We start from the raw sequence: 22,476 nt of genomic DNA on the forward strand, positions 1-22,476 counted from the left end.
TTGCATCGTGCTTGAACTTTTTTTTAGGTTGACTATTCAAATAAAAAGGCACAATTCCACTAACAAGAAAATTAACAAGGTCATAGTACCACGGGATTGCCGTGGCATATAAAATTTTCTCATCAGGAAATTCCTCTTGGATATCTACAGTGTCATGGCATTCAAAATTGTTCTCTAGCTTAGATAAGTGATCAGCAACTTGATTTTCAGTTCCTTTTCTATATACCACCTCTAAGTCAAATTCTTGCAAAAGTAAGATCCACCTAATAAGTCTAGGCTTGGCATCCTTTTTGTTCACTAAGTATTTTATAGCCGAATGATCAGTGTGAACAATAACTTTAGTGCCTATTAGGTAAGGTATAAATTTATCAAAAGCAAATACCACGGCAAGTAATTCTTTCTCAGTGGTAGTGTAGTTTAATTGTGTTTCATTTAAAGTGAGGCTAGAGTAATAAATAACATGAAACATTTTACCTCGGCGTTGCCCCAGAACAGCTCCTACGGCATAATCGCTTGCATCACACATCAGCTCAAATGGTGATGTCCAATCGGGAGGGACTACAATGGGTGCCAAGATCAGTTGTCGTTTCAGCTCAGTAAATGCGCCGAGGCATAATTCATCAAACACAAAGGGTTAGTTTTGTTGAAGCAATGTGCACAAGGGCTTAGAAATCTTGGAGAAGTCTTTGATAAACCTTCTATAGAATCCAACATGTCCAAGAAAACTTCTTATGCCCTTGACCGAAGTTGGTGGTGGCAACTTTTCAATCACTTCAATCTTCGCCTTATCAACCTCAATACCTTTGTGAGAAATTTTGTGGCCTAATACAATGCCTTCAGTCACCACGAAGTGACATTTTTCCCAATTTAAGACCAACTCAGCATCCTCGCATCTCTTGAGAACTTTTGCTAAATTGCCGAGGCATCATTCAAAATCATCCCCACAAATAGAAAAGTCGTCCATGAAAATCTCCAAAAAATCCTCAACCATGTCTGAAAATATGGATTGCATACAGTGCTGAAATGTTGCCGGGGCATTACAGAGTCCAAAAGGCATCCTCCTAAAGGCAAAAGTACCATAGGGACAAGTAAATGTAGTCTTCTCCTGGTACTCTGGTGCGATGACAATTTGATTGTACCCCAAGTACCCATCCAAAAAGCAATAGAATGCTTTGCGGGCTAATCGATCCAACATTTGGTCGATGAAAGGTAAAGGAAAATGGTCATTTTTTGTAGCTTTATTGAGTTTTCGATAGTCCATGCATATCCTCCATCTGGTCACAGTGCGAGTGGGTAATAGCTCATTATCCTCATTAGTAACCACCGTCGTGCCTCATTTCTTCAGAACACATTGGACAGGGCTCACCCATGAGCTATTTGAGATAGGGTAGATCACTCCAGCATCAAGCCATTTCAAAATTTCTTTCATCACCACTTGCTTCATAACAGGGTTGAGTCTTCTTTATGGTTCTATTGAATTATCGTGGCAATCTTCAAGCAGAATCTTATGCATGCAGATCGTGGGACTGATACCTTTCAAATCGGCCATAGTCCAACCAATTGCTTTTTTATGCTGCATCAACACACTTAACAAACTTTGCTCTTGATTAGCAGTAAAGTTAGCAGAAATAATCAATGGTAAAGTCTCATCGCTACCTAAGTAAATATACTTAAGATGACATGGCAAAGTCTTAAGCTCTAGAGTGGGTGGATGTATTAATGAAGGCTTAGGAGGAATAAATTCATCAAAATTTAGAGGTTCAAAATTCATATCTGATCTAACTTGTAGTAAGCTAGATTCTTCCTCAAAAATTGGAAAGTTGTCAGACTCCACTAAGCTTTCATCATCCACCCAATATTCATTTTCTGCTAGCTGAATGAAATTGTTCTGGCAAAGATGTTCAGTCTCTTCTTCAATCACTGAGTTCAATTCAGAAACGCCTTGGCATTCTTCAGTGTCATCAACATATTTGAGCGTTCGAAAAACATTGATCAGCCACTCTCATGGTGAGTTCACATTTTTCACAGTCTATCAAGATACGTCCAGTGGCTAGGAAAGGTCTTCCTAGAATGATTGGTGCCTTGGCATCAACTTTGCAGTCCATAATTAAGAAGTCGACTGGAAACATAAACTTATCCACCCTTACTATGACATCCTCGACTCTCCCTTCAGGTTTAACATGGGATCTGTCGACAAGTTGTAAAATAACTGAGGTGGGTCTTGCATCTCCTATGCCATGCTTCAAGAATATCGATTTCGGCATTAAGTTGATACTTGAACCAATATCACACAGTGCCTTTCCAACGAAATTAGCTCCAATTGAACAAGGAATAATGAAGCTGCCCAGATCATTTCTCTTTGGCGGTAACTTACTCAATGAAGAACAAAATTCTGTTGTCGTGGCAACAATCTCTACTTTCCTCTTCTTGGTACAGATTTCCTTTAGAAATTTGGCATACATCGGCATCTATTCAACAGCTTCCAAGAGAGGTAAATTGATATGGAGCTGATCAAGAATGTCCACGAACTTCTTGAACTGAACTTCATCATTATGCTTCTTCAATCTTTGCGGGAAGGGTGGGGGAGGTCTAGCTTCCTTAGCTGCAGGAGTAGAATTTGCTTTTGCCTTGGCATTAGAATCTGGTATCTTAGCAGAATCCTCCTATACTTGACTTGTCGATTGATTTATGTTCCATTCCTAAGAGTTAACACATTGCAGTGCTCTTTTCCAGGTGCTCTAATGACTTCAGTATCACTTGGCAAACGTCCTTGCTGGCACTCATGCAATGTCGTAGCAATCTGACCAACTTGACCTTCCAAAGCTCTCAGAGACGAGCTATGGCTTTGAAGTAAGGCGCCTTGGCTATGAAGTAAAGCTCCTTGATTCTTAATTGAAGTAGAATAGTCTTGCAGCATTGTCTTCGTAGTGGATATGAACTCTTGAATTGTAGCTTCCAATGAACTCATGCTTGTTGAAGATGAAGCTCCTTTGTTGGCATTATGCCATGGCATAACATTTTGGAAACCTTGAGGCTCATTGTGATTCTGCTGCCGAGTAGGATGATTAACATTGTGGGCTCCTTGATTTCCCCATGAAAAATTGGGATGTTGATGCCATCCAACATTATAAGTGTTAGAATAAGGATTGTTGTTACATCGATTGTAATTACCTACAAAGTTGATGGACTCATGGTTGGTTGGGCATTCACTCTCGTGATGATTTCCTTGGCATAACAGACATGCCAAGCTAGTTGCTTTTACTTCCTTCACATTAGTGGAACGTTATAAGTTCTTCAACATATTAGTGATGGCTGAGAGTTGAGCGGACACCGAACCTTGGTATCTAACTCAAATGCTCCAGGTGTTCTCCTTCCACTCCCAAGCCTTGAGGAATGAAATTGATAATCATTATTAGCAATTCTGTCCAAGATAGTAAACGCCTCAGCAGGTGATTTATCCAACAATGTCCCATTTGCTGAGGCATCCAGTAACATCCTCGCGTGTGCATTGACTCCATTATAGAACATGACTACTTGAGTCCAATCATGAAAACCATGATTTGAACACTTTCAAAGCAAACTCTTGTAACGATCCCAACACTCATACATGGATTCGTCGTCGCCTTGGCGAAAAGATGATATTTCATTCCTTAGCTGCGTATTCATGTTTGGTGGGTTGTACCTGAATAAGAAACTCTTACAAAGATCGACCCATGATTCCATATAATCGGCTGGTACACCACTCAACCAAGCCCTTGCTCCGTCATGCAATGAATACGGAAAAAAGCTTTAATTTCAGAAAATCCTTATGCACTCCTTCTTGGCGAAAAGAATCACAAACTTCCAGAAAATTGCAAATGTGCTGCCTGGCATCTTCAGTTGGCATACCCCCAAACTGCCTAATAGAATTCAACATGTTGAACATGACTGGTTTCAGCTCGAAATGTGCAGCTTGAATTTCAAGTACCACAATCCCAGGATTCAGATCATCCAGCATCGGATTTAAGTGATCGCAAATAACACGAGGCCTAACAGCAGGAGCAACATTGTCTAATGCCGCGACATTATGATTTCCGTCATCCTGACCAATGCCTTGGTTTCCAATCTGATACATATTTCTTTGAGTACGTCTTCTTCTTCTAAAGAGTCTTTCAATCTCAGGTTCTATTGGTTCCAAAGGCTCTTCAGAATTTCTTCTAGGCATACACTAGATAAACCAAAAAATAAAACAAAAATATCAAGTAAACTATACATAAATAAAAATGCAAAACAAAATAAAATGCTTTGGCAAAACTAAATAATTTCAGGCTGCCAATCCCCGGCAACGGTGCCAAAAACTTGTTCGCGTGTTGTGAGTACTATAAATTATACGCAAATAATGTGCAAGTATACACAATCGCTCAAGTAATATAATGATGAGTAAGTATCGTCTCCACAGGGATTGGGTGAAATTACAAAAGTCTAACCAAAACAATTCACTATTCTATCTAAGTATAGTTAGTCTTGATATATACAAATGTCACGGCAATGTAAATGTGTATGCTGGTGGATATGGAGTGATGGTCTGATGGTGTAGCAAATGGAAATGCAATGGCAATGATGGATGTTTAATGTTGAGTATGGTGAAATGTCAAGGCAATGAAAAATGGTAAAAACAGTAAATAAAAAGAGAATAGAATGTAAAGAAAATAATCCTCACGTGACAAGCTTCCAAGAGAATGAATGGTAGGGATTGATCTAAGGTTGCTAAACTTATTTCTCAAGTATATTTAAGCTACCTGGTCTTTACTTACTCGACAGAGCTTTCCTAAAGTGTTCAAAAAGAACCTAACAGAATAGGATGCCAAGGCATCTGCTCTCACTCAACGATGTTGGCCAGCCTACCCTATTGATAAAGACACCCTTTTTAGTCGTTGAAATCCTATCATAGTCTCTTCCGAGATCTTAGGGATTAAGTTATAATATTCCTAGGCCGGTTCAAAGCCCCTTGAAAATACTATAACCCATTGCTTATGGGGGATCTTATCTTGCGTTTCTTCTGAATACTTACAAGTATTTTTAGTCTAGGATTCTTCCAAATACCTAACATTCATCTAAGAAATAGACATTTCCATGCCTCTTACAAGCCTAGATGGTGAAGCATTCATAAGCAAAGCAAATAAAGAACCAAAATAAACTTAAATACACCATTAAAAATAAAGTTCAAACAACCATTAAATCAACCATCACCAAATAAGTTAGTTCATGGTGGAGTTCAAAATATCCAAACACAAAGTCATGAAAATATTTGTTCCAACAACCCACAAATAAATATAAAATAGCAGCAAAAAGGGAAGTTGAGAAGAAGCCTTCGACGCGCCACCGGAGGTCTCCTCTCGGCCACCGTGAACCACCTAGCTCGCTAGCTCCTTTCGGCGCCTAGCTTGCCACTCCTTGGAGCTTTATCAATGGAGGAATATCCCAAGAAAGAAGAAAATAAAAAGAAAATAAAAATCTGATTTTTGCTACAGTATGCGTGTGCGTGAATCCTCTCTTCCTCTCTCCCATGAGGTGTCATATATAATAAAAAAAATATCTAGGGGTAATGATGATATTGTTGGGTGCAAAATACCCCTCATACCCCTAGAATCACATGTTGAGCGTGAATCTTATCCTCCAAGTGGCAGTGGTCCTCTGGCAGCTTTGGCAGGCGGTTACAGCAGTCCTTCACGTGCAGAGACAGCTGTCTAGTGCCAGCTGTCCTTGTGCAGAAATATCATTTTTGTCTTTTTCTGCTCCAGAAATACCGAGGCATTTCATTCTGCTTTAGTAACGTGTGATGCCGCGGCATTGCTTCCCAAAGAATCCTTTTTCTTGCTATTCCCTGCACACCACAAACAAACTGCACCTTTCCCTCAAGCAGCACCATTAAGAAATAAAATAACACTACCACCACAAATGCAACTATATGCAACTACATGATCCTAAAATGCCTAAAATGAGCTTTTAAACAAACAATAACTTAAGTGAAAAATGCCTTAAAAGTAGCCTTTTTAGGAAGTTATCAATAAACAATCCAAAAGCATTCAAAATGTTTTAACAATAATGCAAATATCCAAGTTCAATCCAAACAAGCAAAGCAAAGATTAAAGTTCAAGCATCCGTAGGAGGATCGGGAGGTGGGAAATGAGCTCGCATAGTTGCCATTTCATGAATGAGTTCATTAGTACTAGCGTTGGTTGCCTCATAATTTGTACGCATCTCCCGGAGAATTTCCAATTGTTGAGCTTCCATAGTCGAGAAGTGAGATTCTATGGAAGTGAAGCGAGAATCCAAGGATGAATAACGGAAATCAAATGTCTCTATGAATGATTGAAAATATGGAGGCACATGATATTCTTGCTGAGCTTGTTCCTCGTGTTGTTCCAGCTCATTGTCGGCTTCATCAATATCTTGCATTAATTGCTCAAGTTCGGGATCGTCGTCATCTGCTGGAGGAGCTCGTGAAGAACTAGCTCCCGGAGTATCTTCAGAAGATCGAACCCATTCACCGGTGTCCTTATTCTTTATCCATCCCGCTCTTGTTAAGGAAAGAAGATTAATTTTTTTCTTGAGAGGAAAGACAACATCTAGACCTACTCTAAGCCCGGCTTTAGAAAATAGATTACTTAGAATGCAACCATAAACTAGAGAGGAACAAAGTTTCTTATTAGGTACTAAGTTTACGGTTTCAAAAATTTCAGCAAAAATAATCTCAGAAGATTTATTTTAATACTATTTTGGAAACAATGTAACCACCAAAGATCTAAAGCACGAAGAGTAGAGTAACGACCTCCGGATGGTCAAAACCACCAAGAAATCATTAGATGATGAAAACGGTCATGAAGATCTAAGACATTCGCACTATCCCTTCTTTTATAATGAGAACCTAAAAGCTATTTTTCATTTGATATACCATCATTATCTAATCCTAATTCATTAGCTATGTAAGCCGAGTAAAGATGGATGAATTGTCCTAGGAGATAGGAACGAACTGCTATGGTTTTGGTTTGAGCTCGGTTTTTAACACACACGGCATTTGAATAGAATATGCGAACAAGTTGATGGTAAACTATAGGTTCAAGGTCACAAAGTTTATCAAATTTCCACTCTTGTAAAAGAGGAAGATATCTAAAATTGATATCTATCATATCTTGACGAGAAGGGATACGTTCTTCTCTAATTTTGTAAGAGTCAAAATATTGATAATACCAAAAACGATGATTTCTAGGATCAGGATGATTGAAACACGAGTTTTGGATAGTCATATTAGGATCAACAGGATTAGGAATTGGAATTTCAAGAATAGGAGGAGGATTTTGAGGTGGATTTGGTTGACGATTTGAGCGACTAGATGATGACCTAGCACGTTTAGGATTGGACATTGTTTAGGAAATCAGAATAGAATGGATAACCTGCAATTTAGAAAACACATGTATGCAATTCAATTAATCCCAAAACTCAATTGAGTTCTCAATATTTCAAGGTTCTCTAAACCAATCCTAATGGGGCAAAGTTTTCAAAAAACGTATTGAAAAATAAGGTTTTAAAAATCAATATATGTATAGTTTTTATAATAACAACGTAATTCAATTAAAACACAATAAAAAAAATTATTTCGAAAATTTCAAAATTTTTTGAAAAATCTTGTGTTTTTTATGAAATTAGTTGTAAAAAATTTAGTTTCTAAACACTAATAAGCAATGCCCGATCACTATTTCTATTTAGAACTAATTAAAACTAGTCATATGTTCAAAATCAATGAAATAGAGAGTTTAAAAAAATTTACCTTGAAAGATGAGATTGAGTGGATTTTGATATTGTTTGCACGATTTTAATGATGCTAGAAGGTTTAGGAGATGATATTTGAAGAGAATTTCGATTAAAAACGTTGATTTGAGGCAAAAATGGAGATAGGGAGAGTAGAGAGGGGAAACGGTGGAAAGGAAGAGAAGAAAAGAGGGTTTGAGCCAAAAACAAGGGTTTTGCCCGATAAAACCAGAACCCTAGGGGGTATCGATTCCCCTAGGGGGAATCGGTTCCCCTTTAAAGGGGGAATCAGTTCACCTTTAAGGGGGTATCGATTCCCTCTGCCCTATAATTAAAAATCTGTATTTTAAACACTCAAAATGCTAAATTAATCTTCTCTAGTGGTATTGGCAACTCATATATCAAAAATTAATTATGTTCAATCAATCAAATTAATTCTTAAACTACATTTGAACATAAAGTTAATTTTTCATCAAGAATCATAAACTCCCCATAACTAATAACAATGAATGTAATCAGAAATTACTATTATAAGCATTTTTCATTTAGTCTTAAAAGTGCTAAAATTATTTTAAACACTAAGAGAAGATAGGTCAGTTAAACCTAATTCTCTCCTAAGTGTCCAAAAACGTTCCTTGTCTAAAGGTTTTGTAAAGATATCCGCTAATTGATGCAAAGTATCAACAAATTCTAGAACTATATCTTCCTTAGTGACATGGTCTCTAATAAAGTGATGTCTTATTTCAATGTTCTTAGTTCTAGAGTGTTGGATGGGATTTTTAGTGAGACAAATAGCACTAGTATTGTCACACTTGATAGGAATAGTACCTACTTCAATTCCATAATCAAAAAGTTGTTGTTTCATCCATAAAACTTGTGCACAACAACTACCAGCTGAAATGTATTCGGCTTCAGTGGTAGATAATGTAACACAATTTTGTTTCTTTGAAAACCAAGAAATCAGCATATTTCCAAGGAATTGGCAAGTACCGGAGGTGCTTTTCCTATCTAATTTACATCCTCCATAATCCGCATCAGAAAAGGCATGCAAGCTAAAGCTAGAGTCTCTAGGATACCAAAGTCCTAAACTAGGAGTGTCCTTAAGGTATCTAAAGATTCTCTTAACAGCTAGTAAATGTGATTCCTTAGGGCATGATTGAAATCTAGCACATAAGCAAACACTAAACATAATGTCCGATCTACTTGCAGTTAGATAAAGTAGAGATCCAATCATTGACCTATATAATTTAACATCTACACATTTACCTCCTTCATCTAAGTCAAGCTTTGTTGATGAGCTTATTGGAGTTTCATGAGGTTTGTCATTTTTCAGTCCAAACTTCTTGAGCATATCTTTGACGTACTTAGCTTGATTGATGAAGATGCCATCTTTTCTTTGCTTGATTTGGAGTCCCAAGAAAAATGAGAGCTCCCCCATCATGCTCATTTCGAATTCGCTTTGCATTAGCTTAGAAAATTCTTGGCAAAGAACATCATTAGTAGAACCAAATATTATATCATCAACATAGATTTGAACTACTAATAAATCTTTACCTTTATGCTTTAAAAACAATGTAGTGTCAACCTTCCCTTTTGAAAAATCCTTTTCAATTAAAAAATTTGACAATCTTTCATACCAAGCTCTAGGAGCTTGTTTAAAACCATAAAGTGCTTTTGTCAATTTAAGAACATGATCTGGAAATTTTGAATCTTCAAAACCTGGAGGTTGTTCCACATACACTTCTTTTATAAAATTATTTAAAAATGCACTTTTAACATCCATTTGATATAATTTAAATTCATGAAAACATGCAAATGCTAATAATATTCTAATTGCTTCCATCCTAGCTACGGGAGCGTATGTTTCATCATAGGCTATGTCTTCTTCTTGAGTACAGTATTGAGCAACAAGTCTAGCCTTGTTTCTCACTATATTAACACTCTCATCAAGCTTATTCCTAAATACCCATCTAGTACCTACAGTAGATTTATTACTAGGCCTTTCAACTAATGTCCATACTTTACTTCTCTCAAATTGATTTAATTCTTCTTGCATAGCCATAATCCAATGTTCATCATTTAATGATTCTTTAATATTCTTAGGCTCTATGCATGAAATAAATTCAACATAATTACAAATATTTCTAAGAGAAGATCGAGTTGTTACCCCTTTGGATGGATCACCTATAATCTCACCATCCTTGACATAGTTGTACTCTCTTGGATAAGATACTTCCCTTTCTTCAATGGTTGGATTCTCAAGAGGATCATGAGTTTCCTCATCTTTCGTTTCTTCCTTTGATGATGATTCTCCAACGTCATGTCTGACGTTATTTGTATTTATAATACCTACATCATCATTCAAACAATAATCCTTCCTCGGAAGGAGATTATCATCGAAAACAACATGTATAAACTCTTCTACAACCAAAGTTCTTTTATTAAATACTCTATAAGCTTTAGAATTTAAGGAATAACCCAGAAAAATTCCTTCATCACTTTTAGCATCAAATTTGCCAAGGTTTTCTTTACCGTTGTTTAAAATAAAACATTTACATCCAAAAGGATGAAAATAACTAATGTTAGGCTTTTTATTTTTGAAAATTTCATATGGAGTTTTCTTTAAAATTGGCCTAATCATTACTCGATTTACAACATAACAAGCGGTATTTGTGGCTTCGCCCAAAAATATTTTGGCAAATTATTTTCACAAAGCATGGTTCTAGCCATTTCTTCTAAAGTTCGATTTTTCCTCTCAACAACTCCATTTTGTTGAGGGGTTCTAGGTGCTGAAAAATTATGGCTAATACCATTAGAATTACAAAACTCATTAAATCCAAGATTTTCAAATTCAGTGCCATGATCACTTCTAACACTAGTGATAGAGTAACCTTTTTCGTTTTGGATTACTTTTGAAAATGTGATGAAATTTTCTAATGCTTCATCTTTAGTACTTAAGAATAGAACCCAAGTATATCTAGAATAGTCATCTACCAAGACAAATGCATATTGTTTTCCACCCAAGCTAGTAGTCCTAGTTGGCCCAAAAAGATCTATATGGATCAATTGTAATACTCTACTAGTTGACACATCATTAATGGATTTAAAAGAAACTCGCTTTTGTTTTCCTTTAGCACAAGCATCACAGATTTTATCATTATCAAATTTTAGTTTAGGCAGCCCTTGAACCAATTCTCCTTGAACTAACCGTTGCAAAACACTCATGCTAGCATGTCCTAGTCTCCTATGCCATAACCAACTATCATGCTCATCCTTTGCAACTAGGCATAGATTAGTCATTTCTATATAGTCTAAATGAACCATGTATATGTTTCCTATTCTATGACCAACAAGCATAATCCTATTAGATGCAATGTCAATGACTTTACAACCATTAGTTTTAAATATGACATTGAATCCCTTATCACATAATTGACTAATACTCAAGAGATTATGCTTTAATCCATTCACATATAACACATTTTTAATTTGTATGGAAGAGGTATTACCTATTGTGCCTATACCTTCAATGTGACCTTTTGAATCATCACCAAAAGTCACTTCTCCTCCATTTTTGGCGTTAAGCTCTATGAACCGGTTTGTATCCCCGGTCATGTGTCTCGAGCATCCACTATCAAGGTACCATGAATTTAGATTTGTTTCCCGTGCCTTGTAGCAATGCTCCTTTTCCTACAAACATAGATTAATTTTTGATTTTTGGTACCCAAATTCTTTTGGGTCCATATTCATTAGTTTCCAAAATCCTAGTCCCCTTAGGTATCCATTTGTGTAGGATATCCTTATCTTTAGTAGTAATGAGCTCTTTAGGAACCCATATACTTTTAACAATTTTTCTATTAGAGGTTCTTTGGGGACCTCTATGATTGTAGTTTTTAAAACTTTTTCTAACGAAGTTGGATTTTGAATTTTCTCCATTTTCAAAACGTTTTGTTCCAACTTTATCAAAAGAATCTTTAAGATCATCAATTTTCTTTTGATGATCATTATTGACCTTTGAAAGTAAATTTTGCAAATCCAAAATTTTCTTTTCAAACTCTTCTAGTTTGATTTGCAAATCTTTGATTTTACTTTCAAGATCGTTGTTGGTTTTGGATATAAGTTTATTTTCATTTTTCAATTTTGAAATATCATTTTTATATTTTAAAAATAATTTCTCATAATCCAAAGCCAACCCATTATATTCCTCTAATAACTCATCATAGGATAAATCATCAAAATCAGATGAGTTAGAGGTTACCTTAGAATCTTCCCCGAATGCCATCAAGCACAAGTTCGCTACTTCTTGTTCCTCTTAATGGGAACCTTCTTCATCGCTCCATGTAGCCACATGAGCCTTGTGCTTATTCTTTGATTGACCCTTTCTCTTCAATTATGGGCAATCATATTTGACATGCCCCATTTTTTGCATTCATAACAAATGATTGGGTCCTTCTCTTTTGGTTCATTTTTGAGGCCTTCATTTCGTTTGAATTTTCTTCATTGGTAAGGTCTTATCATTTTTCTGAACCGTTTGGCAAACAATGCCATTTCCTCGTCATCGTCATCTTCATCCGAATCACTCTCATCTTTTGTAGATTTGAGAGCAACTCTAATGTTTTTCTTCTTCTCCTTCTCCTTTGGTGTCTCTTCAATCTTATCGAGGTCCACCTCATCTTCAAGCATCATTTCATGAGTGAGGAGTGAATCGATTAGCTCTTCAAGAGTTAAGGACGTTAGGTCCTTAGACTCGATGATTGCCGTCTTCTTTGATTGCCATGATTTTGGAACGGAGTAAACTAACTTCCTCACAAGCTTTTCATTTGAAATGATCTCTCCATATGATTTGATACCATTGACAATCGTTGAGAATCTATCTGTCATAGCTTTGATATCTTCATTTGGTTTCATCTTGAAATTTTCATAGCTATGCGTTAGAATACTAATTTTCGATTTCGTTACCTCATCGGTGCCTTCATGAGTGACTTGAAGTTTGTCCCATATTTCTTTGGCAGATGTACAAGATGAAACTCTTCCATATTCATTTGGTCCAAGAGCACAAAATATGATATGGATGGCTTTGTAATTGAGCTGGAACATTTTTGTCTCTCCTTCACTCCACAATCTTGGATGAGTGAGAGGCTTGATGTATCATTCTTCTACGACATTCCATGCTTCCATGTCAGTTGCTTGAATGAAGTACATCATCCTATTTTTCCAATAGGCATAGTTAGCCCCATTGAAGAAAGGAGGCTTGTTGACGGGCATCGAATCGAGACCGGAGTCGAAGTTTGAAGTAGAGGCCATTGATGACTTTGATTATTGATGTAACTCTTCCCGAATCGACTCAAGAGGCGATTAAACCTTCAAATGAGTTAGGCTCTGATGCCAATTGTTGAGTTAATCGATTGACGAAATCGGCCAAGAGGGGGGGTGAATTGGCAATTAAAATTTTGTGGAAGCTTTTGCAGAAAATTGAAAGTAATTGCACAGCGATTTAAAGTGGTTCGACTTTATCAACCAAAGTCTACGTCCACTACCTTAGCTATCCACACTAAGGATTTTCCAACAAATTCACTAATTTGTTCTTTCTTTTGAGGCCAAGAGATAACCTTACAACTCCCTCAAGAATATACCACAATTCTTGAGAACACTCTTTTCTCAAAGAGAAGATTACAAATTTGCAAACTCACAAGAAAAACCTCACAAGGCAAATATGTTTGCACAATTTTAGAACAAAGAAAGAACACTCAAGAATAAATACAATTGAGCACAATAAGTGTTCTTGAAAGCAAAATGAATATTGAATGAAAAATAGGCTTGAAATGCTCAAACTTGAGGTTTGATACTTTCTCTTTGATTCTCTCTTGATTCTAGTTGCTTGATGTTTCTTGTTGTTGATCAATGGCTTCTAAGCTTGCTTAAATACACCTTGAATCACTTCTGAACGTTGGGGATCATTAATGAAGTTATTGTAGCCGTTTAAGTGTGAAAACAATAAATATTTCTGCTTGGAGCGTAGGGGGAATCGGTACCCCCTGGGGGGAATCGGTTCCCTCCGAGCATACTGGAATTCTAGGAGCCAAACCATTCAGGGGGAATCGGCTTCCTCTGAGAAATCTGGAATTTTTGGCTTTAAAATGGCTCGAAATATTTAGTAAAATCGTTTTGAAATTATTTTAAGATTAAAACTTAATTTTACACTTGAGTAAGGATTTAAAATGAAATTTGAAATACTTTGAGTAATATTTTGATATTCGATTTAATATATCGAATATGCTTAGAAAAATAATTTTCAAAATTAAAATTCTTTTAATTTAATTTGTTATATCGAAACAACAAAATGTTTTCAACATAATCTAAATCGAAAGTAACCTAAACAAAAAGTAACCTGACACATGTCACTATCTAATTAGGAGATTAAATTTATTTAGTTGAACTAAAATTTGAACTAAATTGATAGAATGTATAAATATTGAGGACCAAATGTGTAATTATACCAATTTTGTAATAGTCGTGTCACCTCCTTTGTTAAATGATAACGATAGAGGACTTGATTGCCACACATAAATAGTTAAATAGTCTGATTGATAAAATTTCAAAATAGATTATCAAAGCAAAAAGAGATAATAATTAAGAGTTCATACAAATGGTTTACCAAAAAGATTAATATGTTTTAAAAAATAATAAAATATAATATATTACTCGATTATTAATAAGTTATAAATGAATCATCATTATTTTTAAACATAAACGGATCACTGAATTAATTTTATATTACAATTGACTGATTAAACAAAAAAATCATATAATCGAGGATTATTTGTGTCTTTTATCCTTTTTTTATAACTATTATATTTAAATATTGAGTAAATTACAAATTTCATCACTGAATTTTCTTCGCAGTCTTAGTTTAGTCACTAACATATAACTATATATTTTTCATTTAAAAATTATGAAATTTCCCCAAAACTTTATTCATTTTTGTAATAAACCCCTAGTTTTGAATTTTCTTTGATTTCTTGATGATAAAGCATTTTCTTCTAAATAATAATAGGGAGGTGAAGAAGGAGGAAGTGATTTGTATGTATTGATTCTACGCTAATCAAATGGTGAATTTTATTAATCAAATTAGTTTAAAGTTTCATGAGTTTTGGGTTGAGTTTTATGAGTGTCATAGTGACTTAGGTGAAATCTAAACTGATAGAATGGTAAGAGGCAATGAGACGAGTTCGTTTATATCTTAGGAGGAAGAAGATAAAACAAAAAAAGAAAGAAAAAGGAAAAATGACATGGATGTCATATGGATTCTATGTCAATAAGAAGTAATTCACATCAACACAAGTGGTCATGCCATCCTTTCATTTATGATTTAACACCCGAGTGACCAAAACAAGAATAAACTAAAATTTTAATGAGTAAATTGAAAACTTATAATCTTTAATGATTAAAATAAAAGTGAAAAAAAATTAAGGGATGGAATTTATAATTTACCCATAAACCTTTTAATAAACATTAAATTTTCATGAATGATCATAAAATTCTATGATCATCTTCCGGAAAAGGTAGAACTGTAAATGAACTGAACGGACATGAATAAGTGTATGTTCGTGTTCGTTCGTTTAACTTTAACCGAACAAATAAATGAACACGAACAACCAAACAAAGAAATTTTATTGTTCGTGTTCAATCATTGAGGAATGTAACTTGTTGTTCATTCGTTAAAACATTAAACGAACGCAAACGAACATAAACGAACAAATATAAAGTTAATTGAGTTTAAATTTGAGAAGAGTTTTTCTTTCCAAATAATTTTAGGTTTTATAGTTTCTTTAATTTATTTGGGTATTTTTTATTTGAATTTTAAAATATGAATAGGTTCAAGATTAAAATTTTTTAGGTTTTAATATTATAAACGAGCTTAGAGATTGAGCTGAATATAAACGAATGAACTTAAGCAAACATATATAAACGAACAGATTATTGAACATTCACGAACGTAAATGAATGAACGAGTTATTTGTTCGTATTCGTTCATTTAATCAAACGGATATAAAATATTGTTTATATTCATTCATATAAACAAACTTTATGTTAAGCTATTCAAAAACAATTCGCTGAAGCTTCGATTCATTTACATGCATAGCAATAGGTGGTAGCCTTGACAGTGAGCGATGCCAAATGCTGCAAAAAGACAAGCCACAATACAATGCCAGTGGACACCGATAGAAGCCTTGACCAAACACAAAAAAGGTTACATAAACCACTCAACTAATTATTGTTAATATTACAGTTGTATATACATCTTTCCCAAAATTTGGTTAACAATTCCGAATCGGTTAAATTGTTGTTTTCATTATCGCCGCACCATTAACCAGAACATCGAGTTGGTAAGTGACATGTTCTAACGCAATTGTTGTTTCACCACTTGAAAAATGAAAAATATACGTCTCCAGGCCCCAACATTCAGTGAGAGCCGTAATCAATGCCAGGTTCACCTTAAAACCACGTAAAAATGTCACTGGATACAGCCTAGATTGTTGCAAATATATAATAATCTACTGATGAAGATCTCTAAGACTCATTCCTCATTGACAAACGCTCCGTTCTTTTCAGACCAAGCTTGAGCGAAGAAATATGAATATCATCGAGGCGTAACATTTCATCGTGAGTAGACATTTTTTTAGAAATTTTCAAAATATTCAAAAAAAATCTTAACAAAACACAATAAAAAATCATAATCCCAAACCCTATTTATACCCCCAAACCCAACAACCGTAAACTACTAATTTTTTTAAAAATCCCAACAAACTGTCACTTTAAGGTGACGAGTTCCAGGATGAGAGTTGCAATCTACCCATTACAGTTGCTTGTTGTGCAACGGCTACAAACGACTACTTTTTTTTTAAATTCAAGACAAACTCGTCACTTTAAATTATTTAGTGAATATAAGAAATTAAATAAATTTTAAGTGGACTTATCACCTTGACGTGATGAGTCCTAATAAAAATATTAAAATATTAGCTCACATGAGACTTGTATATCTAGGACCAATAAAAGAGTATTTTCAAGCGAATTCGTCACTTCAATGTGACGAGTTTACCGATTGCAAATTAAAATATGTGTTGACTTATTGGCCAAATAATTTACGAGACATTTGCTCAAGCAGAATTGAAGATAAAAAGTAGGGTAAATAACACGTCACTCCATTTTATTAGCAAGTTTACGGTTAGATCATTGTATTTCAAAACATTATAACTGAATCATGTAATTAATCAATTAGGTTATTGTATCGTTAAAACTCAAACTACACTAACATTTTGTTTACATCTTGATCACTCAATTATTAGTAAGTTTACGTTTTAGTTACTCAACTTAGATAATCAATTATTAGTAAATTTAGATATATTATATAAATATCTGATTGTCAACGTCACAATTTTCTTTTTGAAGGAAGAAGAATCTCGTTGAAGAAAACCTATCTTTAACCGTATTAGGATAAATCAAAGCCCAGACATTGAAAGAAGGAAAAGATATGTAGGGTCGCCATAGACTTATCATTCCCGATTTAAATAAAATCAAACTTTATTTTGTCTCTTCTCTTCCTTTCCTTTTGATGTAACTGTGTCTAGTTTCAATTGCGTGGGGTGGAGAAAAATTTATCATTCGTAGTAAACCTAGATCAATACTATGTGTATTTTATCCTTTTTATAAATATCACGACCTAGATCAGTACTATGATTATCAGCAGAAAAAGGTGGCAGCCTTGACGGTGAGTGAAATGCCAAGTGGTGGAAAAAGATAAGCCACATGTGGATCAAATACAATCCCAGTGGACACCGATAGAAGCCATGAGCGAAGACAAAATTTTTATATAAATCACTCCTTTTGAACAAGCAAAGCCGTGAAGGAAACAAGAAACTATCTGCATGGCGTACATAGTTGGACTTGCAGGTGCCATAGCTTCTCTTTCGGGGCTTGCTTTCTTGTTCTACAGTTCTTTAATGAGATTTAGAGGACCGAGCAAGGTGAAAAGATCGGCTTCCATGGAGCTTCCAAAGGAAAACTCTGCAAACAAAACTGGAAACTGTGAGGCTCATGGGACGACGGATATTATCATAGTCGGCGCTGGTGTTGCCGGTGCTGCTCTTGCCTACTCTCTTGGAAAGGTTCAAATATATATATGTTATGATGCATAGTTTCTATAGATTCGAAGTAGAAATTTGTTAATAGCTATTTGTTCTGCAGATTGCAATAGTTGTGTATGTCTTGAGTGTTTGAGGTTGTGGGTTGCAGGATGGACGTCGAGTGCGAGTGATCGAGAGGGACTTAAAAGCACCCGAGAGAATCGCCGGCGAAGGTCTGATGCCAGGGGGCTACCTCAAGTTAATTGAGTTAGGCCTTGAAGGTGAATATTCATTCGAGTGGAGTAAAATTTTTTGAATTTTTTCGAGTAGATGAATCTATTTTAAGATTCACACTTTATTTTTTATTTGAAAATTTTCTGTAATGTAGATTGTGTTGATGAGATTGATGCTGTACGAGTTCTGGGATATGTTTTATACAAGGATGGAAAAGAAGCCCCCCTATCTTTTCCTCTGGAGAAGTATGAGTCCCATGTTGCAGGAAGAAACTTTCACAATGGTCGTTTCGTTCAAAGGTTGCGGAACAAAGCTGCATCTCTTCACAAGTACTTCATCTTCTTCAACTCAATCTTTCTTCAATTTCGGCATACAATATCACGACATTTATTTGGATGTGAATATGCGAATGCAGAGTGAGTCTAGAGCAAGGGGCAGTAACATCACTGATTGAAGAGAACGGGACCGTTAAAGGAGTGCACTACAAAGACAAGAGCGGCCAACTGCTGACGGCTTATGCTCCCCCCTCACCGTCATCTGCGACGGTTATTTCTCGAATTTGAGACGCTCTCTCTGCAACCCCAAGGTGAAGAATGCCTAGGAAGTTTTGTAAAATTGTATGGTTTTAAGAAAAGGTATATGTAAAGGTGTTGATTGTTTGTGCAGGTTGATATTCCTTCTCATTTTGCTGGTTTAGTCCTGACGAACTGTAAGCTACCGGATGAAAATTATGGAGCTATTATATTAGCAGAACCTTCACCAATCCTGTTTTATCCCATTAGCAGCACTGAAATTCGATGCTTGGTTGATATACCCAGTCAGCATGTACCTTCTGTTTCCGATGGTGGAATGGCCCATTACTTGAAAACTAGGGTGGCTCCCAAGGTATTTGGATCCATCTTATTTCATTTGTGTTGATAGTATTATTTAGTTTATGAAAATTATAGGGTGCTTATTTTTATTTATTTTTTATTTAGATGGAGAGTTATAATCAATGATTATTCGTAGATTGTCTGATGTCCAATTCCTCTGTTTTTATGAGAAATATAGAGGAAAACTTATTATATTAGTCTCGATAATTTATCTCTTTAAAATGATTTTGTAGTTTAAGTCTCGAGAGAACATCTTTGTACCTAAAGTCTCAAGAGTTTATATCTCTCGAGAAGTCAACAACTTTTTAATATCATATTTGATAGACCTAGGTAACTACTACAAATAACAATCATAATTTTATGTCTGACATCAACATTAGAAGTAACTATTAAACCTCTCGATTAAAATTGCGAGAAATCTATAACCCATCCTCTTTACTTCTTCCTCTCACTTTAGATGAAAACAGTAACTATATATCAGCTAATGTTTAGCCACCAACTATAATTTATTATCTAAATTATAAAAAAAATGAACCATCCGTCATAACCCAAATATTACTGTCCACATATTTGTTATATTTTAGGGAATTTTGCTCAATCTATGGAGTAACACTATGATTCATTGATTTCAGGCTCTTCCTGAAATGTACACTGCCTTGATTTCTGCAATAGAGAAGGAGGATAACATAAGAATAATGCCGAACAAAATCATGGCTGCTGATCCACGCCCGACTCCCGGTGCGTTTTTGATAGGCGATGCGGTCAATTCCCGGCACGCTATAACGGGAGGGGGAATGACGGTTGCACTCTCTGATGTTGTTCTACTGAGTGATCTCATAAGACCCTTGCATAATCTATCCGATGCATCCGCGGTCTGCAAATATCTTGAGTCTTTTTACACTCTAAGGAAGGTGAACTACATTACGTATTCCATATACATTTTGAAAACGAATGTCAATCAAGAGTAAGACGACATAATTTCTCACTTTAACCAAATGCAGCCGATGTCATCGACGATAAACACACTGGCAAACGTCTTACAGATCGTGTTCAGTGCCCCATCTAGTCCTGTAATGGAGGACCTACAACAGACATGTTTCGGGTACTTGAGACTCGGAGGTATATTTTCGACCGGACCATCGGCTATATTATCCGGTCTATGCCCTCGTCCATTAAGCTTGGCGTTTCATTTCTCTGCCATGTCAGTTTACGGTGTCGGCCGATTGTTGCTTCCGTTTCCTTCTCCGAAACGATTGTGGAACGGGGCTAGACTCCTTTGGGTCGATATCTGTACCAAACAGTTCTTATGCAACACGAACATGATGTAAATATGCAGATTATTACCATTAACTTGTTCTATATTTGTTGCTTTTCAGGTTGCATCAAGTATTATTCTGCCATTTATATGGTTCGAAGGAGTGAGACAAATGTTCTTCCCTCTTACTGTGCCTGCATATTATAGAACTCCATCTGGAAGCAGGAGCATAAAAAGTCTGGGAAGGAAGATCGATTAGCAACATGTTGCTGTGTACGACTCGGTGTTCGATATTTGGAAAATAATTAATATCTGTTATTAGATAGCTTATAGTGTAGAGCTTATTGCGTGGAATTAATGCATATATTTTCTTATTTGTTCGAGTTGTTGCTATGGTTTTAGAGTTTGGTTGCTGTAGTTCGAGTTTTAAGAAGATATATAGTGGATTGTGTTCAATGGAACATGCTATCTAACTTGATGTATATCTGATAAGCAATATACAGATGGTGAATATTTTAATGGGTAGGATAATCATCTGTCTAGCTTTCTTAAGTTTAAAGTTAATTTTTTGTTATTTACAAAAACACACATTAACATGTACATTTTGAGACTTCTAATACACTTATATGATTTATTATAGATAAAGTTACTGTTAACAGATTATAACTTTGATAAGGATTTAAGTATTATATAATCCTATATCTGACATTAGCATGAAAGTTATTATAAAATCTTTCGGTCTTTCACCTATGTTTCTCTTCTCTCTTCCCCTCCATAGAAATATAAGATTTGGTATAATCATTAGCTGCAATTCATTGTTGAAATTAAAAATATGTAACACGAACATGATACACATATACGAATTAGCATTACCTTTACTGTATGTATGTGATGGTTTTTCATCCAATGTTTGGAAGTACACATTAAAGATTTAATTTTCTACTAATGGGGTTAATCTAAGTGATAAGTAGTTTGATATTGATTAGAGTAGATTCTCAAGTTCAAGTCTTTATGTATGTAGAAAATCATCGTTTGGAAGCACTCTTTGACGTTGCCAATCCAAGTTTTTCAACCATAAGAGTGCTGGCTACGTTTGTGCAACTTCTCCATCGATGATCATTGTGCAAACCTTGTCCTTGACATGGCATCTTGTATGGAAAATATTGTTTCTTTGAATATCCTCTTGGGATGTTTGTGATTGTAGGCACCTTTTCGAAACAAGCATCTCACCATGATCTGTATTTTCTTCAGTTTCTTCTTCTTCATTGTTTCAGGTTCTTCATCAAAAATAGGCTCATCATAATCTGATACAATATCTCCATTGTCAAGCAACATCATGGCATTTCAGTTGGGACATTGACTAGCAACATGCCCTTTTCCAAAACACTTGAAACATTTGATATATCTTGATCTCTTGAAAGTGTGGTTTGCTTTTCTTTACCCTTGCTAGATTCGCCCATTTGTATAATTTTGGGTACCTCTGTACGATCATTTGATTGGACTGGAGTTTGTTTCCAGAAGGTAATAGGCTCATTTGGTGGTCGAATTTGGACTGCTCCGATTGTAGGTTTTCCTCTTAAGTTGTCATTCAATTTTCATGGCTACATGCACCATCTCTTCAATCTCTACATAATGCTGAAGTTCAACAAGGTTAGCAATATCAAGATTTAGGCCAGATAAGAACCTTGCCATTATTGCTTCTCTATCTTCATCCACATTGGCTCGGATCATGGCTATCTCCATTTCTTTGAAATAATCTTCAATGCTCTTGTTTCCTTGTTTCAAGTTTTGTAGTTTATGATAAAGATCTCGGTGATAGTGAGTAGGCACGAACCTTTTCCTCATAATGGCTTTCATTTCTTCCCATGTAGTGATGGGGCGTTCACCATCTCTTAAACAAATGAGTGAAGAATTACCTGTAATTCATTATCAATTTCGACGTCGAAGCTGACATCTTAACTGGGAGGATAATTCTTTTATTATTAGTTTGGTCTATCATAATATGTACTGTAATTTTAATTTATTTCTTTAATATCTTAATAAACGATGTTTTATTGATTTTTTAACTATTAAAAATTATAAAATAATTCTTTAATTATAAAATGTTGTATACTAAATTCCGAAAATATTATTTTTCAGTCCAATGTAGATTTGATCATAGTTCTCTTTACTACTGAATTTATTTCTGTTTTAAGCGTACAAC

The 22,476-nt window shown here is 35.3% G+C and overlaps 1 long non-coding RNA gene and 1 pseudogene across 1 annotated transcript; one reads left to right on the plus strand and one right to left on the minus strand.

The window, feature by feature from the left end:
• Window positions 1–1,856: 1,856 nt before the first annotated feature.
• On the minus strand, window positions 1,857–20,136 carry LOC120129351. The gene is made up of 3 exons (XR_005516727.1): window positions 20,005–20,136; window positions 5,883–5,887; window positions 1,857–1,888 (listed from the first exon to the last, which is right to left on the minus strand). It is a non-coding gene; the product is annotated as an uncharacterized LOC120129351 (long non-coding RNA).
• LOC120129350 lies at window positions 17,692–20,629 on the plus strand (annotated as a pseudogene).
• Window positions 20,630–22,476: the final 1,847 nt, after the last annotated feature.

This window comes from Hibiscus syriacus, unplaced genomic scaffold, assembly GCF_006381635.1.
Source record: "Hibiscus syriacus cultivar Baekdansim isolate YM2019G1 unplaced genomic scaffold, ASM638163v2 tig00110485_pilon, whole genome shotgun sequence".
NCBI classification, from domain to species: Eukaryota; Viridiplantae; Streptophyta; class Magnoliopsida; order Malvales; family Malvaceae; genus Hibiscus; species Hibiscus syriacus.